This window comes from Anastrepha ludens, chromosome 6 (assembly GCF_028408465.1).
Source record: "Anastrepha ludens isolate Willacy chromosome 6, idAnaLude1.1, whole genome shotgun sequence".
Lineage (NCBI taxonomy): Eukaryota > Metazoa > Arthropoda > Insecta > Diptera > Tephritidae > Anastrepha > Anastrepha ludens.
Window position 1 is genome coordinate 50,536,760 of NC_071502.1, and position 11,527 is coordinate 50,548,286.

The 11,527-nt window shown below is 35.1% G+C and overlaps 1 protein-coding gene across 1 annotated transcript in view; it reads right to left on the reverse strand.

Moving 5' to 3' along the window:
• The window catches only part of LOC128867597 (mucin-2), a 76,833-nt gene extending 68,186 nt beyond the window's left edge, over positions 1-8,647 (reverse strand). Inside the window, exon 1 of the mRNA XM_054108982.1 lies at positions 7,503-8,647. The gene's annotated coding sequence lies outside the window, so the exon portion shown is untranslated. The remainder of the gene's footprint in view (positions 1-7,502) is intronic.
• Between the last annotated feature and the right edge of the window lie 2,880 nt (positions 8,648-11,527).

Here is an 11,527-nt window from a genome sequence, read left to right on the forward strand (position 1 = left end):
GTTGCTTCTGTGGCACGTAGCGCCATCTTGTTGAAAATAAACGTTATCCAGATCAATACCATCCAATTCCGGCTACAAAAAATCGTTAAGCATTTCTCGATAGCGCAATCCATTCATTCATAACACCTGCTATTGGGAAACCCTTTACATGCCTCTGCAAGATTATAAACTGACCTCCAATTTTCATAAAAATATGGCTCAGAAGGCGGGTTGCTGGAAAGAAAAAACTTATGGTCACGCTAGTCTATTATTGCGACAAGCCCAGTTAATCTCGGTGAGGACTGACTACATCGTCCCGACGGTAACTTTCAATAGGAATTTTGCCACTCTCTTACCATCTTAGGAAGAATGGAATAAGGGATTCTCTCTAAACAACTTCGACACTACAGTCTGTACAGATGGCAGTGAAATGGATTGTGGTGTTGGAGCTGGTATATATTCTTATAGACTTGGAATTGAAAAATCTGTGCGTCTCCCTAATGCAGTGTCTTCCAGGCGGAAGTACTAGCAATTGAGGAAGCCTGTAGGGTACTAATCGCAGATTTCTCTTTTAAGGGCAATATCGCTATTCTTTGGGATACCCAAGCTGCAATCCAGGCACTGGACTCGGCTACAATAACCTCTAAAGTGGTGGAGCAAAGTAGGAATAGCCTCGCCACCTTTAGTGAAAACCATAAAGTAACCTTAATTTGGGTCCCGGGACATCGGAACATAGAAGGTAACGAAAAGGCCGATGAACTGGCAAGATTGGGATCTGCCATGAATAACGTTTTTGCAGTACCGGTATTTACACCATAGCTTTGAAGCGCAGATTGTTGATGGAGGGGCTAGACGAAATGCAAAATCAGCAGTACATTATGGCCCATCTCAAGCAATCGTTGACATTGATAAACATGAAACGACGGGACGCCTGTAGACTAACGGCAGTCATAACTGGCCTATCAAAGAACAAACCGCCAAAATGGGCATCCCTCATAACACTTACTGTCATAGTTCTAAACAACCAGAGAAAAAGGAAACAATCTTCCATTTCTTTTTTGAATGCCCTGCCATATGGAAGGACAGAACGTTAACTCTGGGCAAGCCGCTGTTCGAGAGTCTCGAGCAACTGTCTGGCTTAGACGTCAACAGCTTAATAAGGTTCCTAAACCGCATAGACTGGATATAGTCTTGCTGTAAATAACTGTTAAACAAGTTGCTAACGAGGATGTGGCAACAAAATGGTGCGGAAGCGCTAGTCGGATTCTAGATGAATCACCACTCTAACCAAAAAAACAATGGCATACCTGAAAAGTTCTAGTTAATATGTAACGTGCGGAGGTACCTACAGCTTAAAGCCGACTCCGTACGGCAGATATTTTTTATGAGGAGCTTTTCCATGGCAGAAATACACTCGGAGGTTTGCCATTGCCTGCCGAGGGGCGACCGGTATTAGAAAAAACTTTCTATCATTTTGGTGTTTCATGCACGGAGATCCGAACCTACGCACTATCGAATGGTAGTTACGCACCATCGCATTCGGCTACGACGGCGAGATTTTTGTATATCTCAAAAATTTTGCTTTTTTACGGAGTATTAGGTAGACTGTGCCAGCAAACGAGTAACACGTTAATAATTCTCCAATCATTACTTTTCTACATATTTTTGTTGTAAAATACTTTGGAAAATTATATTAATTTTTTTTGTATGTATTTTCACAGCACATTCATTGGCACATTTCTCCTACTACTCTTCTTTGGGCATTTCAATGTTTAAAAAATGTCTACGCGACTGCTGCTGCAAGTGCTTGTGTGTGTGTTGCACGCTATTGACTGCACTTCACTTGACGGTCTCATCGTTATTGCCATAAATTTTGTTGTAATTAGAAAGTATTTAAAAGTATTACTTAAATGTTTGCGCACATGTATGTGTGGGGGAAAAGACGTACACACACATGCACGCTCATACAGTCATAAAAGTTTGTGCGTGCCGGTGACATTTTGCTGTCGTAAACACGTAAGTGCAAGTACATAAATACGAAATTATTTCGCTTTTATCTTCAAATACTCTTCACCGTTTGCATTATCGATCAATGTGCGACGAACTTCATACATACACATCTATATAAACATGTGCACACATACTAGCCACTGCCTTTGATTGTAGTGGCGATTGCGCGATTTAAGTTTTTGATAGCTTCCATATGTGTCTAAGTACATACGTATGTATGTGTGCATGTGTGGATGCATCAACGTTTATTCACTTTTTATTGTGCGTTCAATGAAAAGAAATTAAATTGTTTATAGCATATTTATTAGGTAAATAATTATTTTAAATTATCAATTGAAAAATGAAAGCAGTTAATAATATGAAAATTGCGAAAGAAATGAAATGGTAAAAGTGACATTGTGCATAATTGTTGTTGTGAGTTTATATTTTGCCATGGTATGGTGTGCCAATAAACATATCAGATTCTTGCCTGATTTTCGCTTTTATTGACATTTATTTATTTATAATTTCTTTTTTCGTTTTTTGTGTTTTGCTTCCAAAAGTTTTATTGGCAATGAAAGTAAAGTGTCACGGATTGATAAGTGTGAAGTAAATGGTTTAGGTGGAAATCTTATTTCGAAAAAGAAGTAATAAATAAAATTGTTGCATTTTCTCTGGCCAAAAGAAATGAGTTTTCCCTTTGCATCCTTAACTCATTTACATTTCTACGCTTTCGCTATTTGCATTGAGCTTTGTTATTATATTTTTATTTTCGGTAGCTATGCATTTAGCGAGCAAGCATTTTGTAGACTTTCGACGTTTAGCCAAGTCAAATAAAATATGTAAATGCCCACTAAATCAAGATTGCTTTGGATGCTCTTTAGGAGTGACTACAAACCTTGGCACTTACGCCAATCTTCTTGGAATGCGAACCAACATATTTATGCATTATGCATATTTATGCGGAAAATATACATAGATATACATATGTATGTATTGTACACATGTGCATATGTAAGCATCTACTATTAACCACGGCTGTTGTTTCTACGCTTTAATTCCTATCAGTCACATTATTTATTTCTCACTTTCGCTTTTAAAACATCAAAAAGAAAAAAAATTATAAATGTGTACGTATGTATGTATGTATAAATAGGTATTTGACGAAGAAAGCGTAAACTGATTTTAGTAATTCACTCTTGTAAACAACCAAGAATTTAGCTGCGACAGAGTTTGTACGAAACTTAGGTTAAAAAATCAGTATCCCAGCATAAAATAGTAGATTTAGAAAATGCCATTTCAGCGGTAGATTTAAGATAAAAAATAGCATGAATTTAGTGATTATTTTTAATTTGAAATTTTTAGAAAAAGGTTTTTATTTCATTTAAATTTATTAAGTTTTTAATTTTTAACGAAATATGTGGGCTTATTTCAAAGTGTCTTTTTTTCTTTTACACAGCAAAAAAACCATATCACCTTTCAACCAGTTTTGACTGTTTTCCTTGCGTGTTTTAATATTCATTATTCTTGTATAAAAATAAGGCTCATTATTTAAGTAAGCCCATACAAAATCGAATTTTATACATCTACACGACATATTGTACAAGGTGGCGCAAAATTAATCACCTAATTTTGTTTTTCAAACATTTTTTTACTAAGTAAAAACTGATTGCTGAGCGACGTAAATCTTTATTTCGACCTTTACACCCACCATTGCTTGTCTGCTTGCATGCTGCAGCTGTCTAGTTGACCAGTGGCAAATGTCTCTGATGCCATTTGCAAAACTTAAAACATCTTCGAGTAGGTTGTATATCTAATGCAGGAATATTAAAGCATTCAATTCCGCATAGTTTTGCGATTATCGAAGGTTTGAGATTTAAAAATAGATAATTCGAGATCCTGAAATTCTTTGGAATTTTCTTTCTTAAATTCACATCTTCCTACCTTAAAATTCGATCGGCATCCGAGGAGAGTGCGAGGCCTCAATTTTTGTAAAGATCTATATTTGACTTTAAATTTTATTCATTTTATATGGTAAATATACTGTTTTTGTGTTGAAGTTGACACAAATTCGCGGCACCTGTGGTCTGTATATACAGGGTTGCCCATATTCGACAGACCCAACTGGCAACCCTGTATCTTTTGACAGAGACGCCAGATCGCGTCTGACATTCCGCGTTGAAAGCGTCAGTCCAAGCAGATTTTTACCATGGAAAATTACACGCCACGCGAGCGCTCCCAAATTGTTGAAATTTACATTCAAAAGAAGTCAAAAGAAGAAGAAGAAGAACAAAATCATCATGCCCGATGAGGCTCATTTCCTTTTGAATGGGACGGTAAACAAGCAAAATTGCCGTATTTACGCCACTGAAAATCCTCACGAAATTCAAGAGGTACCTCTTTACGACGAAAAAGTCACTGTTTGGTGCGGCGTTAGTGCGAAAACGATTATTGGACCGTTTTTCTTCAAAAATGAAGATGGTCAAGCTGTTACCGTCAATCAGGAGCGTTATCGCGATATGATAACCACTTTTGTGATGCCAATTATTCGTCGAAAGCGTATGAGGCAGTTCTGGTTTCAACAAGACGGCGCTCCACCACACACAGCTCGTACCACAATCGATTTTTTTAAGAAATTTTTTCCTCGCCGTTTGATGTTGAAAAATGGCGATTTTGACTGGCCACCGCGTTCGCCCGATTTAACGCCACCTGACTTCTTCTTGTGGGGATATTTAAAATCAAAGGTTTATGTTAATAAACCAATAGAAGACCATAGAAGAGCATAGTAGAGCTCAAGAACAACTCCCGTGAGGAAATAGCCGCTATTCCAGCCGAAATGTTAGCTAGAACTATGGAAAATGCTGCAAAATGGGCACAATACGCCGTACAGGCTCAAGGTGGCCATTTGAGAGATATCATATTCAAAAAGTGATGTCAACAAATCTACTTGAACCAAATAAAATGATTATTATCGTCAACAAAAAAAAAAATTGTGTTTTTCTTTGATTAAAAAAAAAACACATGGGTCCGTCGAATATGGGCAACCCAGTATTAGCTTGCCATCCCAAATTAACAAGTAAAAGTATAAATAAAAGGCTTGGAGAAGCATAAAAATTGTAAAAATCCAGTTTCACTAACTTTTACTTCAATACAAGAATATAATGTGAGATGTAAACAAAATGTAAAAAATCGAAATAAAATGAAAATGCAAAAACGGAATTCCCCAATTTGAGAAATACAAGGTGGTTCTACGTTACCCGAACGACTTGGATTTATATTCGGTCAAGGACCGTCAATTCAGCTATATTCGCCAACAACAATTGTGAGTCTAGACTTCATGTTTTCAAATTGAGCTTTACTGAACATTTCCAGCCATTAGCTTATCGGGAACTTGGAGACAAGAACAAAGTAACTCAGAGATTAGTATCAAAATAAATTTAGAAAAGCCAGCTTAAAGTAAATAAGCATCTCAAACACTTTGAACGCGTTTTTCTCGACAGAATATTTCACCAGCTGGTTGACGCGATTAAAAAAAATCAATTAATCCGATCGAGCTATTCTGCACGTAGGTCTATGTAACATAAAATATTATATGATCATAATTATTAATTAATAGTTAACCCTTTTCTAAAGAATTTTAGGTTAAAAAAGTTTCGAAACTTTCAAGCCCACCATTTTCAATTTTACTTCGGATTTTTGCCTTCGTAGTTAATGTTAGAGTCTATTCCTTACTAACAAATATTTTTTGTTTCAGATTCTCTTACCTTGAGATATTGTGTTGACTGTTTTTAATAAGCTTAACTTCAGGCAAGCAGTCCGCTGAATTTATGATTAAAATTTTTGTTTTTGTATTTGATGTGTAAAAAGCTTAAATCAATAAAATAAGTTTTAATTTGAAAAAAAAGTGAAAACTTTGGTGCTAAGTCTTAATTGTGAATATTTTAGAATACATTTCAATGAAAAAATGAAGAAAATCCTTTTCGCTAAAGGCAGCAACATCCATTCTTGCTGAGACCTTTTATTTAGGAATTTTAATAGCCATGGCATGAGAGGACAGAAACTAAAGGGAATCAAAACTCTAAGCCAAATTTTTCTTAAATCAGAAGTCAACCGAAAAGTTGCCTTCATTAGGAGCAAAATTTGCATTGAGATATTCAAGAGCACACAAATTTGACATATCTTATCGTCAAGAAAAAGAATTTCTGACACTTTGTTTTTCTGTGAAGCGCAAGCCCCAAGATTTCTACTCCTTTCAATGTCAAGTATAAACTAGACTAAACTAAAAACTAGTTAACCTTGGGTCATTTTCCCATTTGCCGAATCAAACCATGGTAAGGCCAGAGTAAAGAAAACACATATCTTCAAATCTATTAATGCCGGTGAGCAAGACCTACTGTCCTTTATTTACTTCTCTTCAAGAATAAAACGCGTTATTTGAAAGAACATGAATAGCTCACTCACTCCTTTATAGGTCTAAGAAGTCTACTGCAATGCTGCGAAGAAGATTCGCCCAGACCACTAACAACAAATCCTGCTACCCTCGTCATATATTTGTGAAAACATCAGCCATTAGGAAACTGCCTGCGCCTTCCATGAAATGATTCCACATAAATCTGAAGTTCATAGCATTCGGAAAAGGAGTGTTGCGTGAATTGTATCGTTGCCTTATATCTACCGCTTTTACAGAAATCCTGTTACAAACGCGTATAGTCAATGCCTTGTTAGAATTCTTGCTAAAAGCTATATGTTCAAGTGTGCTTGGTTTGCTTCGTTGAAAGCTGAAAATTTTGATGAAGATTTGCCCATTTTTTATAAATCTTACACAAAGTTTGTAGCTTGGATTATTATGTGCTATAGAATGAACTATATTTAAAAACAAAAATAATAATTTTAATAAAAGAAAAATTGTCAATGTATTCTTCGGGGAAAATTTTCGTGAATTCCAAGTAAACGCTTATATTGACGGCTTTAATGTCTAAAGGTTACCCCAATTAAAGATTCTGACAAATATTTTCGCTGAAAATTTTAGTTTTAAATTGTCCTATTTAAGAGAAATTTTCTGACTTTTCTTACAAAAGGGTAAATTGACCCGTAAAAGGGAAGCTAGAGGTTAAACTATTACACAAAAGTTAGCCTCGCGAAATGGTTTACTATGGAATATTGACATAACATTTCAATCGGAAATCGACTGAAAATACTTTTTCTATGACACATAAAGGTACATATGTATGACCGAAGTTGGGCACTTGTAAAAAAAAAAAACTGGGATATGCAGGACCACAACTTCATACTACAAAAATGACTTTCTTTTGATATACTCGTGTTTTCGAAATTAAGTGGTTGCTTTCCTGCGCGAAACAAAAAATTTGTTGTTGTACTATTTAATAATTACATATATGGGCCTGGTTATAAAGCAGAAAAATACCAAAATGGTAACTGTGGAACTTAAGAAATTGTAATTTATTATTTTTTCCTTTTTTTATTTTTTGCTTCATGAAGTGTGCAATAATTTTTCTTCTCACGTCTGTACATACCTCAATGAATGAATGTTGTTGAAGTTGGTTGTTGTCACAAAATCACGGGATGTGTAATTAAATTTAATATTCAGAATATTCTACCACAAGTGCTGCACTAATTTTCAGTTATTGCAACTAATTACTTTTACTTGATTCTTTAAAAATTTCACTCGCCTGCGTCAAACATATACACGCACGTGTTGAATTTGCGTTTTTCCTTTGCTAATAAATTCAATTTTTTCGCAATTTTCTTTTCAGTTTCACCTACATTAGCAAGTTGTGTTTATTTTTTTCTTCTATTTTTATCTCTTTTGTTAAAATTTTTCTACAGTTACTATTCACCGCTTTTACCTTCTTTTTCGCGCATTAATTACTTAGTAGTGGAGTTCTTCTTCTTCACCAACTTTTTGTTCCATTTGCAAGCGGCTTGCGGTTTATTTGTTTGTTTAATTTCTGCTACTTTTTTTGCTGCTGCTATTATTAATTAAGCAATCAAACGCAATCTAGCACTTTTACTAAACATTAGTTCGCGAAAGGCTTTTGTTAAATGAAATGCGAAGACTTTTAAACGCTCACTGAGCGCACTAAACGTTCGTACGCTTCGCCCCGTTGCCAATAAAACGAAAATAATTTTCACCGCGCTTCAATCGTTGAATGCTTTTCACGTTTTTGCACTAACTGCATTTGGCGAAAATTATTGTAAATAAATGCAAGGTAAGACGTCAATGGCTTTCAAGCGTGCGCGCAAATTGGTGCGGTGGGTGGCTGGAGGTATTGGTGAAATACTGGCTTAGTTGCAGATTTCTAATCCGCTTGCAGCCACTTGGACATACACCACTGGTTTTTGGGTGTAACGAAGAATCGAAAGCAATTTCGAATGTTAATTGAAAAAAATAAATTTTTTTATAAATTGCAAACACTTTATTAAAAGGCGCACGAGGAAGTCACTTTTACTGGTTTTTTGGTAATTAATTAATAGCAGTTGCCACCGTAAGAAATACTTGAATTTTAAAAGTAAGCACAAAAAATCAGTTTTCCAATCAAGTTAAAAATTGTATGTAAACTTGCAACCAGTCCATTTCTACACCAAAGTATTTATGTGAGACACTTAGTTGTTTGATTGTTCACCGCAGCTACCGTGTAGACGCGTCTGCATCGTTTGCGTTTCGTTAACAAACTGAAGATATGAAAAGCCTTGCGCCGCTACGTAAGTAACCTATGCACGCTGGAGTTGGTGGAGCTGCTGCTGCTGCAGATGTTTGCTTACCCACGTAGTTGGTTTGTTGATTGACTGCTTAACTGGCAGTAGCAGCGAGTTAATGTGGTGATGTGGTGTGGTTCGATGGTCGTTTGGTGGCTTTGCCGCTTGCCGTCTGCCTAGCCGGTTGTTTGCCATGTTTGTTTTGGTATTGCTGCTGTAGGTATGAGCCGTTGCTACCAATTTTGGTTGCGCTTAGTTGCTGTTGCGCTAAAATGTTGCCATGCTTTTATGCCACTGCCAACAGCGCTATCAACATTTGTTGCCAAGAAATAAGTGTAGAAAAGTGGTTTGTAACGAAGTCTAAATGAATGAACAAGATGTCGTATTGAAATGAGTGCGTCAATGAGTGGAACAGTTGAGTGAGGAAATGAACCGATAATGTTTATCAAAGAGCAGATGGTAGGCACAGTATGTCAGATTGTTATTAGCAATTTGGTAATTAAGAATTTATTAATAATAAATTGAGTATTCTTAAATTAAAAAATAAACAAATGTCTAATAGATATGTTGATATTGAAAATTTTTAACAATTATTAATTTTTAAATAACTTAAAAATATGTATTAATTACACAAATCTTCATTGTTTCGTGCATTTCATACATATTTTCGTGCGCTGAAAATGACTCTAGTGGGTTAACCAAAATTATAAGTATAGGCCAAAGTCTCTAGTACGTCGACTTTTTAAGAAAACTTGTAGTAAAAACGTTTTGCGATCACTTTTGCCGAGTCTGAATTTAACAGGCACTGATAGGAACCAAACATCTCTGCGGTGATATTAAAGACCATAGCTAAAAGTTTGGATTTTTTGTCCACTATTTCGGGTTTATTTTGAATTTTGAGGAACTTTCATTGTTTATATAATCAGGCACCCCAAAAACCAACGATTTGTCATTTTTATGAGCGTAGCTTAATGTAATTCTAAAATTTGCAGTTTCGTCGTAATCAAGTTTAAAGGGGTAACCCCGTATCATTCAAAATTGTAAATGTTTTTTTTGAGCTTGCATGTATACTGCGGCCGCCTTAGCCGAATGGGTTGGTGCGTGACTACCATACGGAATTCACAGAGAGAACGTCGGTTCGAATCTCGGTGAAAACACCAAATTAAGAAAAATATTTTTCTAATAGCGGTCGCCCCTCGGCAGGCAATGGCAAACCTCCGAGTGTATTTCTGCCCTGAAAAATCTCCTCATAAAAATATCTGCCGTTCGGAGTCGGCTTGAAACTGTAGGTCCCCCCATTTGTGGAACAACATCAAGACGCATACCACATATAGGAGGAGAAGGTCGGCCAAACACCTAAAAAGGGTGTACGCGCCAATTATATACATATATATGTATGTATACTGCAGGGTATTACTACCAAAATTCCACTGTGTTGAAGTAGCTTCTGTCTTACAGGTCATTTCAGGTCTTTCGGCTGGTACTTTATCTACTCAACTGGGTATCAGTAAACATTCACTGCTGATTATAGTTTCAGTTTATTGTTCTTTTAAGCAAATAAGCAAAATAAACTCTGCCGACTTGCCGGTCCACTCGCAATTTTTTCAGAGGATTCATCGGATGGTGAAAGTGCGCTATCCCTTGCTTAACTCTATTTTTCTGCGAGTCAAAGCCCATTTTGTCGTAAACTCGCATGTAAATAATAAAAATTGTCGAACGTGGAGTGACACTAATACCGAAATTCTTCACTAGATAGAATTCACCTAGCTCCAGACACATTTTTGCGGACATTTTTATTAAATTCCTGTATTTATTTGAATATAACTCGAAAAGGTAAAGGAATTCTACTATTAAACTTTCAGGGATTACTTAACTAGTAATGTCATTTTTTTGATAAACAAATTTTTTCTTCTCAAAAATTAATATACAATTTTTTTCTTAAAAAAGAAAATAAAATTTTTTAACAAACAAATTTTTTCAAAAAAAATATTTTATCCTAAACTAAAAAAAATTTAAAATTTATAAAAGACTTAAAAATAACCTAAAAAACGCTATACCAAAATATTTCACATTGAATAAATTTGAAATTTATCAACTTTTTTAAAATTTCTTCGGTTTGCTTTTTATTATACCTACTTAAGCCTACAAACTAACCGATTTTCAGAAAAATCAGCGGGAGAAACAAAAAATGAAAATCTAAAAGAGGCTTCCGTACAATTAATAATTTTTATATCTATTCATTATTCAATATTTTGGCATAGATTATTTGAAGTGGAATATATTCGGTTTTTTTATATAATTTTTTTAATATTTTATGATAAAACATACTTTTTAAAGATTATCTTTGGAAAAAATTTTATATTTTTGTTCAAAAATTTTGAGAACAAAATTTTGAGAACAAAATTTTGAGAACAAAATTTTTGTTTGTCATTTCCTTTGTTGATTTTCAGAAAAATCGACGACAAGGTCTAAAATACTTAAATAACTTCGAATCATCATATGAATTAGAGAAAAGGTTATTTAAGTTGTAACAAAGCCCCTGGGTCCACCCTACTACCCTTTGTGCAACATTGCCATATTTTCTAAAAACAATTCGCTTGGTGATACGTACAATCGAAAACACTTTGCGGTTTTCAACACGCAAATTTAAGACACGTGCGTTCTGTTGAACAAAAGACTTAAGCAACGAACTTGCCATTGTCTACTAACAAAAGTGCAACACAAATGAACCGCAGAATGAACTAATTTTCAAAACAAAACAATTTGGTGGTACTAACTTAAAGACTAAAACCCTTTTACCATACAAAATATAATAACTTGTTTAAATTGAAATGCTTTCATT